This window comes from Acomys minous (genome assembly GCF_964271855.1).
Source record: "Acomys minous genome assembly, chromosome: 13".
In the NCBI taxonomy this organism is placed as follows: domain Eukaryota; kingdom Metazoa; phylum Chordata; class Mammalia; order Rodentia; family Muridae; genus Acomys; species Acomys minous.
The window spans coordinates 97,243,022-97,263,690 of NC_140495.1; the positions used below are offsets into that span (position 1 = coordinate 97,243,022).

Consider the following 20,669-nt stretch of genomic DNA (forward strand, 5'->3'; position numbering starts at 1 on the left):
GCAAGTGCTACCATGCCTGGCTTGCAGCAGTTTTCTATTTATTTATTTATTTGTTTGTTTGTTTGTTTATTTTGCAGCAGCAGCTTTCTTACTTATCAATACTCATGTCTAGAACTGGAGTGCCCTGTGCCATGTGTATTTACATACTCCATGAACTTTAATATGTACAAACCAGTCAACGAAGACTTCCCATTTCATAAGTGAGAAAACAGAGGTCCGAAGGTATTATGTAAAAGGCTGGAGTTCCCACAGGACATCTTACCTGTGGTGGCACCGCCAGAAGATGGCAAGTTCAAGAGGCAGCCATGGACCACCTGCCCCAGCTCCAGACCCTGATACCAAGCCACATTCCTGACCATTATTCCCAGCCCCCCCCCCACCTCATATCAAGCCAGAGAAGTTTATGACATCCTCGGTTCCCCGTTTGGAAGATAAGAGCTTGCTATGGTAATGGAGTGTCTTAATCCTCAACTCAAGGATAGGGCAAATAAAATGCACTCATGCTGCGCAAACCTGCAATGTGCTGACTGCCTGTTTCAGCCTCCCCTGAAGCTGAGCCTTCAGCCCATGACTAGGTGGCATGCATATTCTCCAGCCGTCCAGCTCCATTGCTTTGTGTTAGTCAGTATGCCGTAAGGCCTTGTAAATAGAAGCCTCGGTTCTGCACTGAATGAACACGGTAGCCATAAAATAACTTTTAAAAATATTCTTCTTTGACAGTTTTGCACATGCATATAATATATTCCTACCATTTTCACCCCATTCCTGTGCCTAACTCCTCCTAGATCCACACCTATTCCCTTTCCTTTTCTTGTATTTTTAATAGCCCGCCGGTTCCAATAGTATGGGGTCATCCACCAGAGTGTGGTTGACCTACCAGGGGTCAACCTTACAGAAAATTGGCGCTGTTGGGTGGCAGGCAGCCTCTTCCAACTTTCAACATTCCCTTCATGGGTCAGGAAGTTCATGAGACTGGAAAGGGAAACAAATCGCTGGGAAAGGAGAAACTTGGAAGATCCTCAAAAACTCTCTAGACTATAGAAAGATTTTATTGGGCGAGGCTCCGATCGGCTCAGTTGCTGAGCAGGGATTTCTCAGATGGTGGATCTGCTTGTGTGAGGTGTGAGGAACACGTCAGAGATGCAGCCTTTGTAAGTTGTTACTTATGTTAGGGTGGTCTTTTTTGGTGATACAGCTGTTTTTGAATTGTTGCTGATCCTATAAGTAACCCCTCAGCCATACTCATGTGTCTTTGTTTTTGTTTGAGACAGAGTTTCTCTGTGTAGCCCTGGTTGTCCTGGACTTGCTTTGCAGACCAGGTTGGCCTTGATCTCAAAGTGATCTTCCTGCCTCTGCCTCCCGAGTGCTGGGATTAAAAGAGCATGCCTCCACGCCTGGCTAACCATACTCATGCTAATAACCGTAATAAGAATGTATTAACTCTTCAGGTTGGACATTGGTGCAATTGTTACGTTAACCTGTCATGGCCCCCCTTTCTGGAGTGAGAAGATGCGCGCGCGTGTGTGTGTGTGCTCGCGCGTGCGCACTACATTTCTATCTCCCTAAGAAGAGTCTGTCACACAATACTCTCCCTCTTCCAGAAGCCATAAATTATCTATAGCTTGTGAACCCCTTCCCAGCCAGGCTACAACAGTGACTGGCTTGCCCTTGTGCAGGCAACCACAGCTGCTCGGAGTTCGTGAGCACAGCAGTCTTCTCATCTCCATAAGATACTTTCTCACTCTGGTCATCCCTGACGTCTGTTCCTGTCTATGATGGTGGCTGAGTCTTGGGGGGATGGGTCTGTATAGATGTCCCGAGTGTGACACAGCACTCCCCTGATACTCATTCTCTGTACTTTGACCAGTTATGATTTTCTGTGTTATGACCTTGCAGTGCAAAGAAACTTCTCTTATAAGGTCTGAGAGCTGCACTAAGCTATGGCTTTAGAGATGTTAACGATCACTATGTCTGTTTAACAGACTAACAGTAGTGGGGTGCCCACACCGAGAGCAGGGTGCTCCCGATCATAGATTCTTGGCTAGATTTACAGTACCAGTCCTGTGTTTCCTCCTGTAAAGCAATCCGTAAATCCAGTCAGAAAGTGGTTGGTTATCTCCATAACATTCACGCCACTTCTATACCCATGGGCATACCTCTAAAGGAACAGAACTAATGAAAAAAAAATCTATATTAAAGGGGGGCTCTCTATGACTGGCTTATATGGCATGGCTAGTTCAGACATATCTGTCTTACACTGTTGAGTACAAGAGTCTGGTAGTTGCTTAGTCCACAAGGCTGGTTGTCTCAGTAGTACCTATCTGGTTCTGGAGGCCTCAAGGATTTATGGAGAGCTGCGGTCTTCAGTCTGTGTTGGAAGCCCAAAGAAGTTGGTCCTAGTACCAGCAAAGAAACACCTTAGCAACAGGATGGATGAACTTGCCAGAGAGAGTGAGGGCAAGCAGGCACAAATCAATGTTTCCTTCTCCCATACCTCATATCCTTTATCTGAGCTGCTACCAGAAGGTGCCACCTGCCTTAAAGCAGAGTGTGGAGGCGTCTTCCTGTTTCACATAATGTGACCAAGAAGATCCCTCTTTTGGGATTTACCCAACAGATGTTACTGCTTTAGTTGGTGGCACGAACCTGAGAGAACAGACCCTAAAAAGTGAGGCTGACTAAAGTCTCACGTGACAGCCAACTTTATTCAGGGCATCAGACAATTTATACTCTGAGGATAGTCTGAGGGTGAGGCAGGGCCATATGAGTTTAGGCTGTTTACAGTCACAAGGGCAACCCCTGCTTAGAAACACTTTAGAATAACAAAAATAAGCAGCAAGGTGTACTCTGAAGCAAAACACACTCCTGTTTACTACACCCGGGAGGGGCGCAGAAGCACATTCCAAGAAGAAATCCATGCTATGGAAAACAGAGGTTACACAACTCTTGTTGTATTTACTTGGAGTTTCCTCACCAAGCTCTCAGAAATCTCCTCAGACAGAAATTTCATTTACAGACCACGACCTGGCACACCTCTGTAGTGGTTTGAATGAGAAATGTTCCCCCATAGGCTTGAGCTTTTCAACAACTGGTCCCCAGCTGGCTTTGAGGTATTTGAGGAGATTTAGGAGGTGTGTCCTTGCTAGTTGCTAGTATATCGCTGGGGTGGCCTTTGAGAGTTTAAACCATTGTGTCCCTTCTGGTTTGCTCTCTGCTTGACGGATTCATTGGAGGATGTGAGCTCTCAGCTCGCTACTCTAGCTAGCATGCCTCCCCAACATGATGGATTCTTGTTCCTTTGGAACCACGAGTCAAAATAAGCTCTTTCTTCCATAAGTTACTGTTGGTGTTTTATCACAGCAACAGCAAGGTAACTGCCTGACTGCATTTCAGTTGGTTCCACATACAGTCATGTTGACAGCCAAGATTAGTCATCACAGCGGCCAAGAGCAATAAGGATGGCTTATGTTGTCTTCTGGGTTGGAGTCTTGGGATACTCCTGACCAAAACCTCAAGGGCAAGCTTCGTTTTACACCTGGGATGGGGGCTTTTTATTTGGTAACCCATGGCTTCTTGCAGTAATACTATCTTCGGTGTAGGGTAACGCCAACCAAATGCACATATATGTGAAGCCTATAAAAATAAGATTCTATATAGCTGCTTCCAGCATCCTTACATTCTCTGTCCCCACCTCTGCCCTACCCACTAATCCCTTTCCCCACCCCCTTCCCCTCCCCTCCCATCTCTCTCCCCACTCCTTGCCTCTCCCCTCCCCTCCCCCTCCTCTGCCCTCCCTTCCCATCGCTTGCCTCACTTAAACTTTCATCCCTTCTATTTGTCCTCTCTGCCTCATACCACTAGTGTTCCACTGTCCTCTCTTCCTTAACATAAAAGCATTTTTTTTCATGTGTAAACTTAAATGCAGTTCACTGAGAAGTCTCCAATTTTACTCTGAGCACTTTGGTCCCATCTGGACCATATGCCACTCCCTTGAGCTCAGGAACGCTTCTGGGTGGCCAACATTAGGAAGGACTCAGTAACAAAGATGGTAGATGGTCTAACATTTAAGTGCCCTCTTGAAGTATCCCTAAGGAAAATAAGCCACAGAGCTGTTGTAAGAAGTGTGGACACTTCCTAGCCCCCAGGGAAGGTGTGCTTGGGATAAACCACTTCTGTTGATGCTAGGGACCAGATTTGAGAAAAAGCCATTAGCGTGTGGTGTGTGTGTGTGTGTGTGTGTGTGTGTGTGTGTGTGTGTGTGTGTGTGTGTGTGATGGCTCCTACTCTGGTTATTGCTCTGAGTTTTTGTTTACATGGCTGTTGGATGGTCCAAGCAGAAGCAGTCCTACGTCCGGAGCAGACTGCAGGCAAGACGCCATGTGGGCCAGTCCAAGACCAGCTGCAAGCTCAGACTTATTTATAAACCACAGGACAGGCCCCAAGCAAGCTCGGTGGTGTGACCTGGGACTGAGGTTAGGGGATATTAACGTGAGAGCAGGGGAAGCCCTTTGTAGCCAACTGGGTTTCCAGTGTAACTCCCTCATTCCTCCAGCTATCACAGGAGCGCCCGTGTGTCCTTCCCCAGACGTGTAAGGGCGAGCTCTCCAGGCACACAGATTCACAGAGTCGGCCATGCTTATGAAAGTATTTTCCTATACAGAGGTTATTTGCTCAATGCACACTGTCACACACCAATTGCGGTGGTGTGATGGATTCCCACACAGACTGTCACACAGTATCCAGCGGTATGGTAGATGCAGGCGCACACTGAAGAACAAAGCAGAAAGAGTCCCTGTCCCCCCCCCCCCATGGAGCTGGCTTTTTCATAAGTTAGACAGACAACAACCTGGTAGGCACATGAGGATTCCCTGAGCTGTGTGAGAATAAAACAGAGCAATACAGTAAAAGCATTATTAACGTGGAGGAGACTAGTCTACCTCATGGAAGCCAAGAACCCTCTCCTGAGCAAGTGACATTGGAGTGGAGGTTTGACTGAGGAGAGGCTAGGTATATAGAGGCTTGGAGGAAGCGTGAGGACTCAGGGAGTCCAAAGGCCCCAAGGTATGCAGAACCCATCAAAAGCATAGACACCTTAATAAACATGGGGACTTAATGCTTCTGGGTTGTGAGATGTCAGCTTTGTCACTGTTGTGTGCTCTACAACCATAGTAGGAGATGTTCTCTGTGGCAGAAGATAGAACACAGGGTTGTGTAGAGGCTGGCGCATGTCCCTCCCGTCAGCTGACGTGCAATTTAAAATGTGTATCTCAAAGATCATATGCCAGCACAACGCCTTTGGGAATATTTTTCTTCATCCCAAATGGAAACTTTGTTCCCTTTCTAGCCCTCACAATTGCTAAGCCACCTTCCCCTAACCCAACCTTATTCTGGGCATTTAGTATAATGCCCCGATACAAATGCAATGATGTCATTTGTAGTCTTCTTTTCTGCATGATTTCTTTCACTTAGCATCTTTTTTTTTTCTTCAAACTTCATCATGGAATCATATGCACCAGCATTTTTTCACGGCCCAACAGTACTAGCTGTATGGATACACTATGATTTATTATTTATGTATTCATCAGTCAGTGGACACACACACTGGAGACGATTAGAACCCTGTAGCTGCTCGGTCCACAAGGCCGGATGTCTCATCAGTTCCACTCTGGTGCTGCAGGCCTGGAGGATTCCTGAAGAGCTACTGGTCTTTGGTATATTGGAATCACAAAAAAAAAAAAAAAAATGAATCTAACATGAGTAAAGGAATGCCACAGCAGCAGAATGGATAAAGTGAGAGTGAGGGCGAGCAGGCAGAAAGCAGTTTTCATCTTTGCTGTCCCTTTGTCTGGGCTGCCCTCGGAGGGCAAGGCCCAGATTTAGAGTGAGTATTCCCCTCCAAATAATCTCATTATGAAAAATGTAAGATTCGCTGTTACAATCTAACCTTTGAAATCCTAAGAGTTATCAGCGTGCCAAAAAAAAATGTCTCCTTTCCCATAAAGACCAGGAGAAAGAATTTCAAGATCTATAAATGTGGAACAGCCAGTTTAGAAAAGTCTAACAGCTCTTCAACTGTCAAAGGCAGACTCAGCGAGTTATTAAGAAAAGACACAAAGTGGTGGACTATCTGGACCATATCCTGCAAGTATACACACACACACAAACACACACACACATTAGTAGACTACCTGGACCACATCCTGTAAGCATTTATGCATATGTGTACACACCCATACCCACACACATATATATACATATACATACACACACTCATGAATACATATGTACACACACACACACATACACACACACAGTGTTATATATCAGTTCTGTTCCCTGAGTGAATACATAGGAAGATCTTTTCCTTTTAAGTGAAAAAGTAAAGTCTTTACCTTCATCCTATTAATTTACTTCATGAATTTAAAACTTTCATCACTTTTCTTTAAATCTCTGTTTTATGACAACCAGAAATCATAGCTACTTGCCTGGGTTCTTTGCCACCTATTTCTTGTTACAGTCCTACAAAGTCCTTCACATTACCTTCAAGGACCTGCAGCTGGCAGTCAGCTAAGATCTTCCAAGAAACTTTTCATCATGATCAGACTCCAGCACCTAATCTGGAGCATATGTAAAATGTATTGTCTGTAAGTTTCATTTTAAGAAAGCAAAGGTGAATTATGAAATATTCATACCTATGTTCATATGTTTTTATGTACTTATGTGAACTATAAATTAATGTATGTTCAGGTATGAAATATAAAATAATGTATATTACTTTATAGTTTGTAATACTGATGTTTGTTGACTACTGTCAACAAATACAAAATTACAATACAATTATGAATTGCATGTCTCTACATTATAAACCGTATGTGAGTTTCATAGATTACATATTGAAAGAGGCTCATTTCATTAGTTGGAGGTTAGGAAAATGTTGTTCCAACGGTTCCTTTTTTGTAAGCACAGCCTTTAAAAGCACTGAGGTTTAGGCTTTTGGTGTCCCTTAGCTATGAAGCTCTTCTTGCAAATTACACTGTTGGGGCTACACTGTGTCAAACTGATTACGGTTACAGTTGCCAGCAACTGTTAGACATTTCTTTTTTCTACCCTGTATCATTTCTTGATTTATTCAATAGCATAGTGTAACAGCACTGGCTGAAGAATCTAGTGAAGAATAAGTTGACATGCCAAAGAAAAGTTGAACTATACCAGGCTTTCCAGGAATCACAGCTAAGTCAGGACCCAGCCCTCTTAGACCATTTGGAGGACAGTTGACAGAAGGTACGTGGAGTTGGAGGAGATATTGGCGAGACATGGGTTGAGGGTGATGCCACTTACATCAGTAACTTTAAGGCTTATTTTTGTTCTCGCTGTTGCTGCTGCTGGTTCTTGAAACAGGGTCTCACTATATAGCCATGCTTGGCTTCAAATTCACAGAGATTCACCTGGGTCTGCCTCCTGAGTGCTGGGATTAAAGGTGTGTGCCACCACCTGAAGGGTGGGTTTAAGACTTTCCTGGTCTTTGGCCTTAGTTGGTTATCTTACCTGGTTGCCATGGAGGCTTGATAACACAGAAACTTCTTGCATAAATTTTGACAACCACTGTTGATCTTGTACCTTGAAGGGTTTTGTATGCCAGCATCTGTTTGTGGTCACTGTAATAGACGTGCCCTCTATTGTGCCCCACAGGCAGACCAGAATGAAAGTTGTGGTGGATCTCTTTGGTATGCTCACACGAGTAAGCACTTGACACACTTCTTAATGGCACCTTTCCTGGTATAATTTACAGGTCCACTGTTACAATGTGTGTTATGTGTTAGCAGTGAAGAAAACAGGACACAGGAGATTAAAAACCCAGCAAAAGTCAACATGCTAAGGAGGGAGTCTTGGCTTTAGCATCTGGGCTTTTGTCCTCCATACTCTCTGAGCCTTTTCGCTCAGCTTCTTGGAACTTCTGCTTCTTCACCTAAAATAATTGGCAGGTGAACTCCGCATGGAGTGGGAGTAGTCTGTGTGTGTGCTAACAGAGTGTGTCAATCTCCAGGACGGCCTCTACTTCTGTGCTTCTGATTAAAGTTGGTACTCTCAAATACACTACTTCAGAGACCCATCGAAAGCCAGGTGTGATGCCTCATGACAGCAGCCTCGGTACTTGGGAAGCTAGAGCAGATGGATCAAGAGTTCAAGGACAGCTGGGACTACAGAAGGAGGTTCTGACAGGGGGCAGAGGGGGGGGGGGGAAGTGGGCGGGGAGGAAGAAAAGAAAGTCATGGAAAAATATTCTAAGGATTAAAACAGAAGCGGCTTCCTTGTTCTTCCAAGGATGCCTAGTGGGCCAAGTTCAATGGGAAGAGATGCCTCGCAGTTATCACTGTGCAGGACATTTTTATGATTTCGTTCAGCCTTACTTTGGTGAGTACAAGAGTTTGAGCGATAGGTCCAAGCACTTGTCCTTTGGTGAGAGCACTGTGTAGATTTGGAAGTGCAATGGTTTTTGTTTGCATACACATGCATGAAAATGGATTTGTTTGGAGGTAAAAGGGCGTTGGCACGCTTCCATCTGGATGTCTGGGTTTGATTGATGGCTACTTGCTTACTGTTGCCGAAGACTGTCACCCCATTGCTCTGTAAGGCTCCTTTAGTCTGGTCATCATCTCTTGATAAGGGCTGGCTGATTTCTCATAAAACCTCACCATCTGCCTTGACAGGTACTATTCTTAATCTCCCAGGAGCAAAGTAGCTTTGCTGTTTTCTGCTTTTGGTACATTTATCTACTGACTCACCTTATGAGCTCCTGTTTGAAACCACACAGATCAGGACACTGGATCTGTGACAAGAGTCTGTACTGTTTTCAGCTGCAAAAGAGGTCTTGGAGCTTTTTTTTTTTTCTTATACAGTAAGGCTAGAACTCTGTAGGATGCCTTATGAGCTGTGGGATACCATAAGATGCTGTGAGTGGGACCTCTTCTGGACTTACCCAGAAATCCTTCACAAACTCTTATCTCTAAAGCCCAACTTGGTGAATCAATGAGTTTCATACTTACAAGAGTGTGGGTGAGGGGTTGCTTACAGGAACGTTGATGACTCAAAGGCAGTTGCAACACGAAGGCCATGCAAGCAGGGTGACAGTTCATGCCTGGAACCCTGGAGCTCTGCGCTATTAATAGCTCTATAGGTTCTCCTCAGTAGCTCTTACTACTTACGTCACCTTGGGAAGGGGGTCTTGGGAATCTGATGTCAGAGACTTTTCGAGTTGTTTGCTTCTTGGGTCTTAAGAGCCTCTCTCCACCATAGAATGCTTTCAATCCAAGACCTACCCTTTTCTGTCCCTGCGTTCCTGGGAGGTGGGCTCCCATGGGCAAAAGAGCCTTGACTCCCTTAGTGCCAGGCTTCTGCTTGGGTTTGCCCACTGCTGGGCACTTTCAAAAGATTGCTGAGCAGAGCCACATCCAGCTTGGCACTTTATCTAGCCATGAAGTGTCACCTCCGATTTGGGTCCTTCATGTTGGTTCTCTGTATTAGTCAGGGTTCTCTAGAGGAACAGGGTTTACAGGATGAATATATACAGGATTTATTAGACTGGATTACAGGCTGAGGTCCAGCTAGTCCAACAACGGCTGTCTATCAACAGAAGGTCCAACAATCCAGCAGGTGCTCAGTGCAGGAAGCTGACTGTCTCAGCTGGTCTCCAGCATGCACAGGAATCCTGAAGAAGTCTAGTCACTCTAATGCCAGTGAAGGAATGGACTTGCCAGCAAGAGCAAGCATAAGAGCAAGCAGGCACCTCAAGACATCTGGATTAAAAGTGTATCTTCCCACCTCAACCATCCTGATTAGAAGTGGTCTTCTCACTTCAAATGAGTTAATTAAAAAAAAAACAAACCCTCACAGGCATGCCCAGTTGTTTGGATTTTAGTTAATTCCAAATGTGGTCAAGTTGACAACCTAGAACAGCCATCACATCCTCTATATGGATGCTGTTCTCCCAGGCACTGGGAACACTAGGTTTGACCTTTGTCTCTTTAGACACATCAACAATTTTATTGCTCTTGGTTTCCCCTTTTGACCCTTCTCAGACTTCTATATATAGTTTCCCCCCCCCCATTCAAGTTTCTTTCATTTGAGTGTCTATAATAAATTTTGTTTTCTGCCTGGATCCCTGATACTATGGCTAGTAATAGGCTAATAAAATAAGCTATTATTATAATAGTACACATTGGTAGTATTAACATGAATACTGAAATAAGTCTAGATGCAAAACAAATAAATATCATTAATAGTAAACACTATAACATGACACATATGCATATTGAGTTGAAGGTGGGGTCATCTGCATCTTCCAGTGTCATCGGCATCTTCTTCCAAATAAGGCAGAGGGCACTTCATGTCTACAGAGGATATTTTGCCTACAGTTTGGAATAATATTCACATACTGCCCTGGCTAGTTGTAGGTCAACTTGACACAAGCTAGAGTCATTTTGGAACATTGACCCTTGATTAAGGAAATGCTCTTACTAGAATGTCCTGTGGACAAGCCTGTGCGTCATTTCCTTGATGGCTGTGGGAGGGACCAGTTCACTGTGGCCAGTGCCACCCATGGGCTGGTGGTCCTGGGCTCTATAAGAAAGCAAGCAGAGCAAACCGAAGGAACAAGCCAATAGGCAGCACTCCTTCATGACCTCTGTATCAGTTCCCGCCATGTTTGAGTTCCGACCCTGGCTGTCGTAGATGATGAACAGTGGTGTGGAAGTGGAAGTCCAATAAACCCTTTCTCCCCATGCTTCTTTTGGTTATAAGGCTTCATCTCTTGCATGAGAAACCCTACCTAAAACAAGTACTGTGGTAAAAACTGTAATACCTTCTCTAGCATAGCGATTAGGGGTTCCGCTCAGTCGTAGAGCACTTACCTAGAAAGAGCAAGGTGCTGGGCTTGGCCCCCAGCACTGACCAAAAAAAAAAAAAACAAAACAAAAAACAACAAAACAAAACAAAACAAAACAAAAAACCCCAAACTCAATAATACCTCCAATGTGGTGGGCCTTAGGGATAAAGATGAGAACGTAGTTTGGTGTTTATAGTGGGGCATGGTTCTGTTGTTCACCTTTGGGTCTGGTTCTGTCCGTGTCAATTCAGTTTCTGCTCATAGTAACAGCACAGCTTGACTTTACATCTCCCCTCTGAGGTGTATCTTTTTCTCTTTAATTTTTCATCTCGTAAGGTCGCGGCCATCATCTCAACCATAACCCAAGAAGTTAAAATGGCCGCAGCTTTAGTAGTTGCAAGGCCTTTACGTGCTAGAAACCCAGAGTGAAGTCTTTGAGCTGACCACACATGTGGGGTTGTCTGGACTCTGTCTGGGTGTAGAGTACAGGTCATGTTCTCGCTCTCTCGCTCTCCAACTTGACACTTTGAACTGAGAAAGTACTTGGCAATCTTTCAGTTTGTTCCATAATATACTCAAGAAGCCTGATTCCGAGGTAGAAGCTCATTTGAAGGAATTGGCACCGCTGAGGAGAAAGGGTCCAGCTCACCAGTCTTATGTTTATTTTTAAATAATCCATCTACTCTACCTGTATTTTCCCAAGAAGAAATTGGACCCTTTAGTACATTTTGAACCCAGCAGCGCGTCTCTGGGAAGCGAGCCCTTTGCTCCTAGCCTGTTATCTAACAAAACTGTACTGTAGGGTTATGTCAATTGAATGTACGCCATCCATGTGGGAAATGAGCTTGAGCTGTCCTGTGTACGTGAAGGGATTTTATGTTCTGCAGCTACGAGACGTTATTGTGAGCCAAGGCTTGGATCCTGGATTGTTGCATTAACTTTTTCTGGGGACCCATGGGCAGACTTTGATTTACTCCAGATAAGACACCAATGACAGGCCAAAAAGATGGTTCTACTCAAGCCTACTTTGGTGACCCCGTGAGGACTGGGGCTTACATACCCGTGCATGGCTAAGTGCATACTTACAGGAGTATGCATAACCCTATCACAGCTACGTCACTGAGAAGTCTGGCCCCAGTGTGATGACTTCCCATATCTACATAGACGCCCATCCTTTCAGCTAACCCACCCCCTGGATACATTAGCACTTCTCAAGACTCACAGGTAGAAAGGAAGGAGTGGCTGGACTCGCAAATGAGGGGTTGAATGGCTCCCTCATAAAAGAGGGAACATCAACAGGTCTAATCTTGAAGGTCACTCACCCGTATTCACAACTTCTCTGAATAAGTGTCAATGGCTGTGCTTGTAGGACAGTGTCTTACTACATGGGATAAGCTGTAAATACTGTAACACGTGAACATGGAGATCACATGTTGTAAATATAATTGCCTGTCTTTTTCTTTTTGTTTGTTTGTTTGTTTATGGCTCTTGCCTTTGCCACTTTGATGCCCTCTTACTCTGAGAAGTTCATTCAACTTTATGGTGCCCTGTTTTCTGTATTGGTTAGTTTTCCCACTGTGTAACCGGAACACTAACAGAAGCAATGGCTCAAAGTTCCAGAGATATTTGAGTCCATCACCGCAAGGTGGCTGGATGGCTTAAGATGGGGTAGTGGCTTGTTCATATGGTAGCAGGCATGAAGAGAAGGCCACCTGAACTAGAGGCCAGAGTAAATTCAGGCCTCCCCCATGGTGCTGGAGAGATGGTTCAGTGACGAAGGGCATGTGCTGCTCTTGCAGAGGCCCCTAGTTCAGTTCCCAGCACCCATCCTGGGTGGTTAAAACCATCTGTAACTCCAGTTCCAGGAGATTTGATGCCCTTTTCTGGCCTACATGGCACCGGCATACACCTTCACATACATACATACATACACACACACACACACACACACACACATAAAAACAAGATATAGATTTTAAAGGAAGACCTATACCTAGTGACCCCCTTCTGCTAACCATGCCCTATTCCATAAAAACTCCAAGGCCTTCCAAAGAACACCACAAACTGTGAACAATTGGCTCAAAACATGGACCTGTTGGGGTCATTCTTGATCCAAACCCTCACAGTTTCCCTTTTGTATAAAATGAATAAAAAGTTAGCAGAGTTTGCTTTAGAGGATTAAATACTTAGAATAGAGGCTGGCAGAGCGCAGCCAGTAAGGAATTTCAATCAGCCACTGCAACAAGAGGGTTACTAAGTTTCGCCATTCATCCATTGACTTGCTCTCATGGTCATCCATTTGGTCATTCAACTAATGATCGCCGGGCACATCTCTGCTCTCTTCCAGCCACTGTGCTGTTGGGAACCAGTGGTGAACAAACTACTTCATACTTTCTGTGAGAAGCACATCATCTCTCTGTGGAGAGAGAGAGAGAGAGAGATGAGCACCTTTGTGTAAGGAGTTAATGTGAGCCCTGTGGGTCCTGGGTGGGGGGCATGCATCATTGCGTGCTTTGGACTGAAGCCACCGAGGAGTAGGTTGCTTCAGTTGGCTTTGAAACCATTCAGGGCAAGTCCAAGGCAGCTGAGATAGAAAATGCAAATTCACGTATGCAAGAGCAGTGTACAACTTCGCCCCCTGACTTCAACTGTTATGACAATGGGGAGTGGAAGTCCAGTGGAACATTCTTTGTACCCAGGCTACCCACAAGGAGACCCCAGCTCATCTCCCACTTACTGTAACCAGGGCCAACAGCTTAGCCTCTCTCTATAGCTCATTTTCGGTGTCAGCAAAACACACTTAAGCAACTGTGGAAGAGTTGCTTAAACAGCTGGTCTCTCACGGCGTGGTGTTTAAATCATGATCTCATGTGAGTTGACTCCTGTGAGTTATGGATTACGGGTGTTTAAAACGGTGTTGCTCTCAGCTGAGTTGGCTGAACTCAAATGGTCCTCGATGTTTAAATTCAGGATTTGTGTCTGTCTTGCATCATTTTCTTTTCCTGAGGCAGTGGGAGGACTATGGACCACTCCATCACAGACCCAAGAAAATCAAAGGCAGCTACAACCCCTCTGAACCCCATGGCCTCATCCATAAGTAGAGAAAACAAGGCTTAATGGGAGAAGGTAGCTCTGAAGGCCAATGAGATGATGACAGACTCAGGGCAACCAACTGACTTTCAAACAGTGTGATGTTTCTTTCTCTTCCCTCACCCCTATGCTTCACAATCATTTGTGTGGAGAATACTAAAAAAAAAAAAAAAAAAAAAAAAAAAAAAAAAAAAAAATCCCAGCACTCGGAGGCAGAGGCAGGCAGGTTGCTGTGTGTTAGAGGCCAGCCTAGCCTAGAAAGTGAGTCCAGGACAGCCAAGGCTACACAGAGAGACCCTGTCTCAAAAAACAAAAACAAATAAACAAACAAACAAATCAAGGTAGAAAAGAATGAAACATAAATCAGGAGAACTGAGTAATATGTGATGTGATGAATTTTCGAGGTTATTTGTAATGATAAAGATTGTTTTAGGGCCTAGAGGGATGGCCCACCAGTTAAGAGCTCTGGCTACTCTCCCAAGGGAACTGGGTTCAATTCCCAGCATCAACATGGCAGCTCACAACCATCAATAAATCCAATTCCTGGAGATCCTCTGCCCTTGTCTGGCTTCCTTAGCCATCAGGTATGTATATGGTGCACAGACGTACATACAGGCAAAATATCCATGCACATAAAATAAAAATAAATACATCTAAAAATTAAATTTAAATACTGTATATGCAGAAGAGAAGAATGACTTACCCACTTCTATTATTTTCTGTTGTTTCTTGGGATATGAGAACAAAATGGAATTCACTTAATGATTTACAGATCTCTTAGGAAGCCAAGCAAAAACCCCAAATTGTGTTTTCTTTAGTTACTCTTGCTTCAAAGGGCAGGGTCTTTGCCACTAAGCTGTCATTCATAAACTGGGGAGAAACATGTCTAAAGAACACTGCCCTTTCTTCCTAAGTCAGGAAAGAGAGCTTTGTCAGCAGGGCAGATGGTGGACCAGGGTGATTCCCCGCACTGAACCTGCAGGTACCCACCTGTCACTTTGGTTTCTGCTTCTTCACTGAGATGAGACCCAAGAAGGAACATTGTCAGGTTAATGCCACCATCTTGTTCTCTCAAGGGCTGATGTAGCACATGGTCAGAAATGGAACCCTGGGGAATATTCACAAACCCCTTCCATAATGTTTGATCGTGACCCCAGGCAAAAAAGCAAACCCCTCCGTGTAGGGCATCCCCGGTATCCCTTCACTAGCATTCCTTTAAAAACTTGGCCTCAAATGTCTTTTCTTTCCAGGGCATGTTCATTTAAATCCAACTTCGTTAGTGGCCTACCATTTTCTTTCCCTCTGACTGGTTAAAAGTGAATTGACCTCTGGGCCAAGAGCCCCAGTTTTGTCTGCAAGCCCTGGCTTTTTACATCCATGAAAGTGAAAACGGAGTTGGGGTAGGGTGTGAGGAAATGGTTTTAGTTTTCTTTCCACCGGTCTCTCTGTGCCTCCAGACCCAGTGTGGTGGGGGAGGCACTCCCCTGGCTTCTCTAGATCAAATTCTGTTTGTAGATACGAGGGCAGGGCTGGCCTAGATCACTAGGTTCTCTTGTTGGTCTCAATGTCTCACCACAGTGTGGCTGAACCAAAAACCTCAAGGGACAGGGGCAACACTCTGAATGCATCCAGGCCGCAATGCCCTTTACTCCCAGGCACGCCTTCTAGCCACCTTGAACAAGCCAAGTCTTGCAACTGTTTGTGAGTCTCGCTCCCAGGGTCCCCGCGTCACTGTAAAGCTGGAAGGGCACTCTTTCAGTCTGCATGGACAGGTGGGGGCCGGCTTGAGTAGACACAGGAGTGCACCCCTCCCTTACTCCTATAGGGAACGTTTGGTGCAGGAGAGAACAGGCTGCGCCCATTTCACGTTACAGAGAATGTGAGCATCTTTCTTCCTGGCAGCGTTTCCCAAATGCGGCTTCACAGACAGTGACTGGTTTGAGTCACAGTCGTGATCATCAGCGTGCACTCTGATGGCTAGGATCCGTGCAAGCCAACAGCGGCTTTCCAAAACGCCTTTTGTATTGAAGCACGGCGGGAAAAATCACATGGGTTATCAGTCAGCTATAAAATGTAGTGAGTAAAATCAAGCCACCTCAAAGGAGACCATGATAAAGGGCAAATACTGGACCCCTTTCTTTCTTCAAAGTACATTTTTAGGATGTAGACAGCATAGTCTCCATTCTTTTTCCTCCCAGACATGTTTTGACTACCTTCCTCTGATGGTTACTGTTTCATCATTGTTGTTTTTAATTGGTAGTGTTTAGTTTTAGACAAGGTCTTGGTAGCCCAGGCTGGCCTAGAACTCATTATGTAGCCCAGGGTAGACCGGAACTCCTAGAGATCTGCCTTTTGGATTGGGTATGGGTGGGAATCACCACAGTGGGCTGTTGTTACTAATTAGGTATTTTTCTTATTTCTCTTCCAGTTAGAGATTAGATGGTGTGTGTGTGTGTGTGTGTGTGTGTGTGTGTGTGTGTGTGTGTGTGCTTCTTAGAAATGAAAACAGGGTCTCTACATGAGACCTGGTGCTTTCTGGTTAGGTTAGGCGCCACCTCTTTGGTACTGTGGTTACAACAGCAGCTCATAGTCAGGCTTACTTATAATTGGGTGCTGGGAGAGGCAAGCAAGCTCTCTCCAGGCCCAAGAATGATATTTGGGGTGGTGGGGGGGACTTCTCCATAACCTGAATAGAAAGGGGCGCTGGGGAGAAGAGCTGAAGTCTCTCCTAGTGGTGGGTGTGGCACAATTCTGTACCTTTTCTGAATTCTCAGCTCTCGCACACTCAGCGATGCAGGCACAATTCTGAGAATCTCATTCTGATATTACAGATAAAGAAATAAGCTGGAAAAGGCTAGGCGGTGGAACTGAAACTAACTTTGCAGGAGGTAGTCCTTGTCAATGTTGGAACTTTGCAGGGCATGAAGGGAATTCTCAAGCTGTTAGAATTAGTACTCTTCAAGAATTCAACAGATAAAAACATGCGTGGGGCAGCCAGAGGGCGAGAGCACACGCCACAGTGCAGGCATATCCCTGGAGCAAATGGTGTCCGCACATTCGTTAGCCGCCGGAACCCCACCCAGGACTGTCCGCAGTGGGCTTCTGTGACAGTGGGCGGTGTGTGTGTGCGTGCGCGCGCGCGCAGTGCATGGTTGCTGCACCTCAAGCTAGAGTTAGCAGGGTTCTACTTCAGGACACCTGATCCTCCTTACACAGATTTCTCTCTCCCTCTTCGTGCTGCCGGGCGCCCTCCTTTTCCCGCGGAGTTGTTACAAAGGAAAGACCTTGGCGTCTTTACTCCCCAGTGCCAAAGAGCACCGACTTCACAAAGTTCTAGGGCGCGTTCCTCTGGGATCGCTGCCCACGAGTATAGCTCTGGCCAGGAGGCTCCCAGTGACCCGGGGAAGTCAGGAAGACCTTGCGACTTTTGTTTTCATTTCCAGGCCCCGGCTCCTCGTAAATACACATGGTGTTCGGCGGGGGCATGCAGGGAGCCTTGGGGGACTAAGGGGACTCTTGTCAGGCACTCGTTTATCCTACCAAGGCCTGAAGCCACCCGAGTAGACAGACACAGCGCCCCTACCGCCAGTTTTTCTACCGCCTCCATCTCCTCCTCCTCCACCTCCTCTTCCTTCCCCCAGCGGGCGTGCAGTCTCAACCGGTTCAGACTGGCCAGGGTGCCCCTGCAAAGGAGATCGGCGAGAGGGACCACCCCGGGAGTGACTTTCCCGGGGTGGGGGGTGGAAGGGAAGGTGGAGCTGGCGGGCGGGCTGCACTCCATGTGTCTCGGGGGCAGAGGGCGGCGGCTGTGGATTACACGCTGCGGGACCGGTCGCCCAGAGCAGGGCCGGGATCTGCAGCCGCGGCCGGAGCTGCGCCCGCGGCCCCAGCCAAGCCGGGGACACAGGTAAAGACCCCTGAAGCTGGTGAGGTCCCGGCTGAAACTGACCCATCACTCTGCTAACTGCAGCAGAGAGGAGGCGGTGCTGTCACCCGCGGGCGCACTGCTACCAGCCGGCTTCTGGTCCGGGAGTCTGCCTGGGCTGAAGCGCCCTGAGAATGCGGAGGCGCACTCTGCACCCCCTTTTAAAAAAGTGTTTGCCTCTGCATAACGCTTCCAGGAATCCGAGAGCTGCATTTTGAATGGATTAGGGGGAGCAAAAGAGATGAGATCTCGCAGGTAGGCTGGTGCCACCAGATGAGTCTCCTGGGATACCTTTGGCGGGTGCTAGTGGCAGATCAGAAAGAGGCTTGCGGTCCAGGTGGGTCCTCACTTCCCAGAAGGCCTCTCCAGGAGAGGTGGGCTCAGGTGCTGGGGGAAATCTAGATGGGCGCGCAAAGGTGCGTCAAACTGCAAGGGCAGCAGCTCACGGTGCGGGCGCGTCCTGCCAGGTTCAAAGCAGTCCCGGGCTGCGCTCCAAGGTGCAGGAGCCCAACTGCTTGGAGGCTCCTCCACCACCTGGGCGCTCAGAGGAGCAAAACTTGGAAGGGTTTTGGTGCTCATGCCTCAGCTCTGGTTCTCCTTTGCAACCTACTTTGGTTTTAGCTGTGCACAGCGGCTCTAGAGAGGGCAGCAAGCCACTGAGCTTGACCGTCAAGTCAGGATTTTACCTCATTCTTGGGATGTGTCAGGTCTATGCAGCACAGCACAGTTCGGAACGTTTAGGCAGCATTTACACTACGTAGTTACATATTATTATTTATGTTGATATCTTAATAACCCCACTGGACCGATCTCATGGGCTACAGTTCAGTTGTAATATTTAGACATTTTGCCTAGATTTTTCTTGCTCCCCTATAGCAGAAACTGCTTATACAGTCGCAGGCAACAGACTGAGTGAGCTAAAGAGTACGTGAGGAAGGAAGCTATGCATTCTAGTGACAGCCTGCTTTAAACGCGGGGTGAGTACAGAGACAGGTGCTAGTACCCACATCCTCCCTCAACTAGCAAATAGAAATTAGACAATAAAATCGGTTACCTGCCAACCGGCAACATCTTGTATATTCAGCACCACTGGTGCCCCAAGAGCGGGCTTCATGTTTCACACCCTTTTGGGTATGGATAAATGGAGACGCTGCCATCCTACTTGTCCCTAGGGAAGGGTCTATGGGAAAGGCGATGGGTGCGATAAGATGGCGAAGAAGGACATTAAGAACTCTTGGCTGAGCCGAGCGGTTGTGGCGGCGCACACCTTTAATCCCAGCAGAGGCAGGTGGATCGCTGTGAGTTCGATCGAGGACAGCCAAGGCTACACAGAGAAACCTTGTCTTGAAAAACTACACACACACACACACACACACACACACACACACACACACACACACACCCAAACAAACAAAGAAACAAAACCACACACACAAACTCTTGGCTGGCTTTTTAAATATTTTCTTTGCCAGTTCTGCAATACTGGCAATGATGGTGGGTAGTGGCTGGTGTCTGAATGCCGGAGCAGGTGCTTGGCTTCAGGTAGACATGGCCACTGACTGGTGGTTCTCAACCATCTTAACGCTGCGACCCTCTAATACAGTTTCTCATGTTCTGGTGACCCCGGCCCCCCAACCATAAAATTATTTTGTTGCTACTTCATAACTGTAATTTTGCTACTGTTATAAATCATAATGTAAATATCTGATATGTGGGGTCATTGGACCCCAAAGGTTGCAAACAGCTGGACCAGGTTTCCCAGTTGTATTTCCTCCTCTCTTTTGAACCCTCCATTTTTCCTCTGTTCTTTTTCTACATTAAAATTTCCCCTCAACTTGTACTGGTAGAGCCAGACGTGGTGGTATATGCCTTTAGTCCCAGCACTCGGGAGGCAGAGGCAGGTGGATCATTGTGAGTTCAAGGCCAGCTTGGTCTACAAAGCAAGTCTAGGACAGCCAAGGCTAACACAGAGAGACCCTGTCTCGAAAAAAAAATTGTACTGTTGTACTGGTAGACTACTGTTGTGAGAAGCAGCTGTGGGGTGGCAGGTAAGGAGACAGGAATCAGTGTCTTGCTTGAGGCACTGGGACCCTCTGTAAAAGAATCATCTAGCAATAAGCATCATTCAGTTTTAATCAAAGATTGTTGGAGAAGAAAAGCATGTATTCCAAGCCAGCTCGTGTTCACACTTGGGGTTTTTCTGTAGACAGAAAATGATTCTTTGTGGACAAAAGGGTTAAACTATAATTTATTATTGACTCCAAACTTAAAAAAAAAAAAAAAGGTGTGTCCTCTCTTCAGTCTAGTTGGAAAGATAGCATGTTTCCGTGTGTGTGTGTGTGTGTGTGTGTGTGTGTGTGTGTGTGTGTGTGTGTTGTAAAATTACGGGGAGGGTGGAGTCCAAAGGCAGGGCCAATAGTGTACTATTATTGAATAACAAGGAATTCTGTGGTGGGTGTAGGCTCTCAGTCAAGACTGGGATGGGGAGTGGCTTTCCCTAACGGAAAGGATCCTAAGATGGGGCGAGGTGCCTTGTGCAGAGGAAACACAGCTGCTGGGAGTAACTGGACCTTGGAATTTACACTAGATGGGGCTAAGCAGGACACCTGATGCTAAGACATTAAGCATGGTTGAATATCACCTTTGTGATGTATCCCAATGATCCTGGTGTCCTCAACTAACTTTTTGGCTTTCAGTTTGATTGTGTGAGTTGCCTCTAAAATAAGTAAATGATTAACATCTCAGTGTGTGCTTCCCATCCACATTGCTGGG

General features: G+C 46.2%; 1 protein-coding gene across 3 annotated transcripts in view; it reads left to right on the forward strand.

Moving 5' to 3' along the window:
* The first annotated feature begins 17,592 nt into the window (after positions 1-17,592).
* The window catches only part of SLC16A9 (solute carrier family 16 member 9), a 46,294-nt gene continuing 43,217 nt past the window's right edge, over positions 17,593-20,669 (forward strand). Inside the window, exon 1 of one of the 3 annotated variants that reach the window (XM_084753982.1) lies at positions 17,593-17,879. The gene's annotated coding sequence lies outside the window, so the exon portion shown is untranslated. Of the gene's footprint in view, positions 17,899-20,669 lie in introns of all 3 variants that reach the window. The other 2 variants (XM_084753980.1, XM_084753979.1) reach the window with 2 other exon arrangements.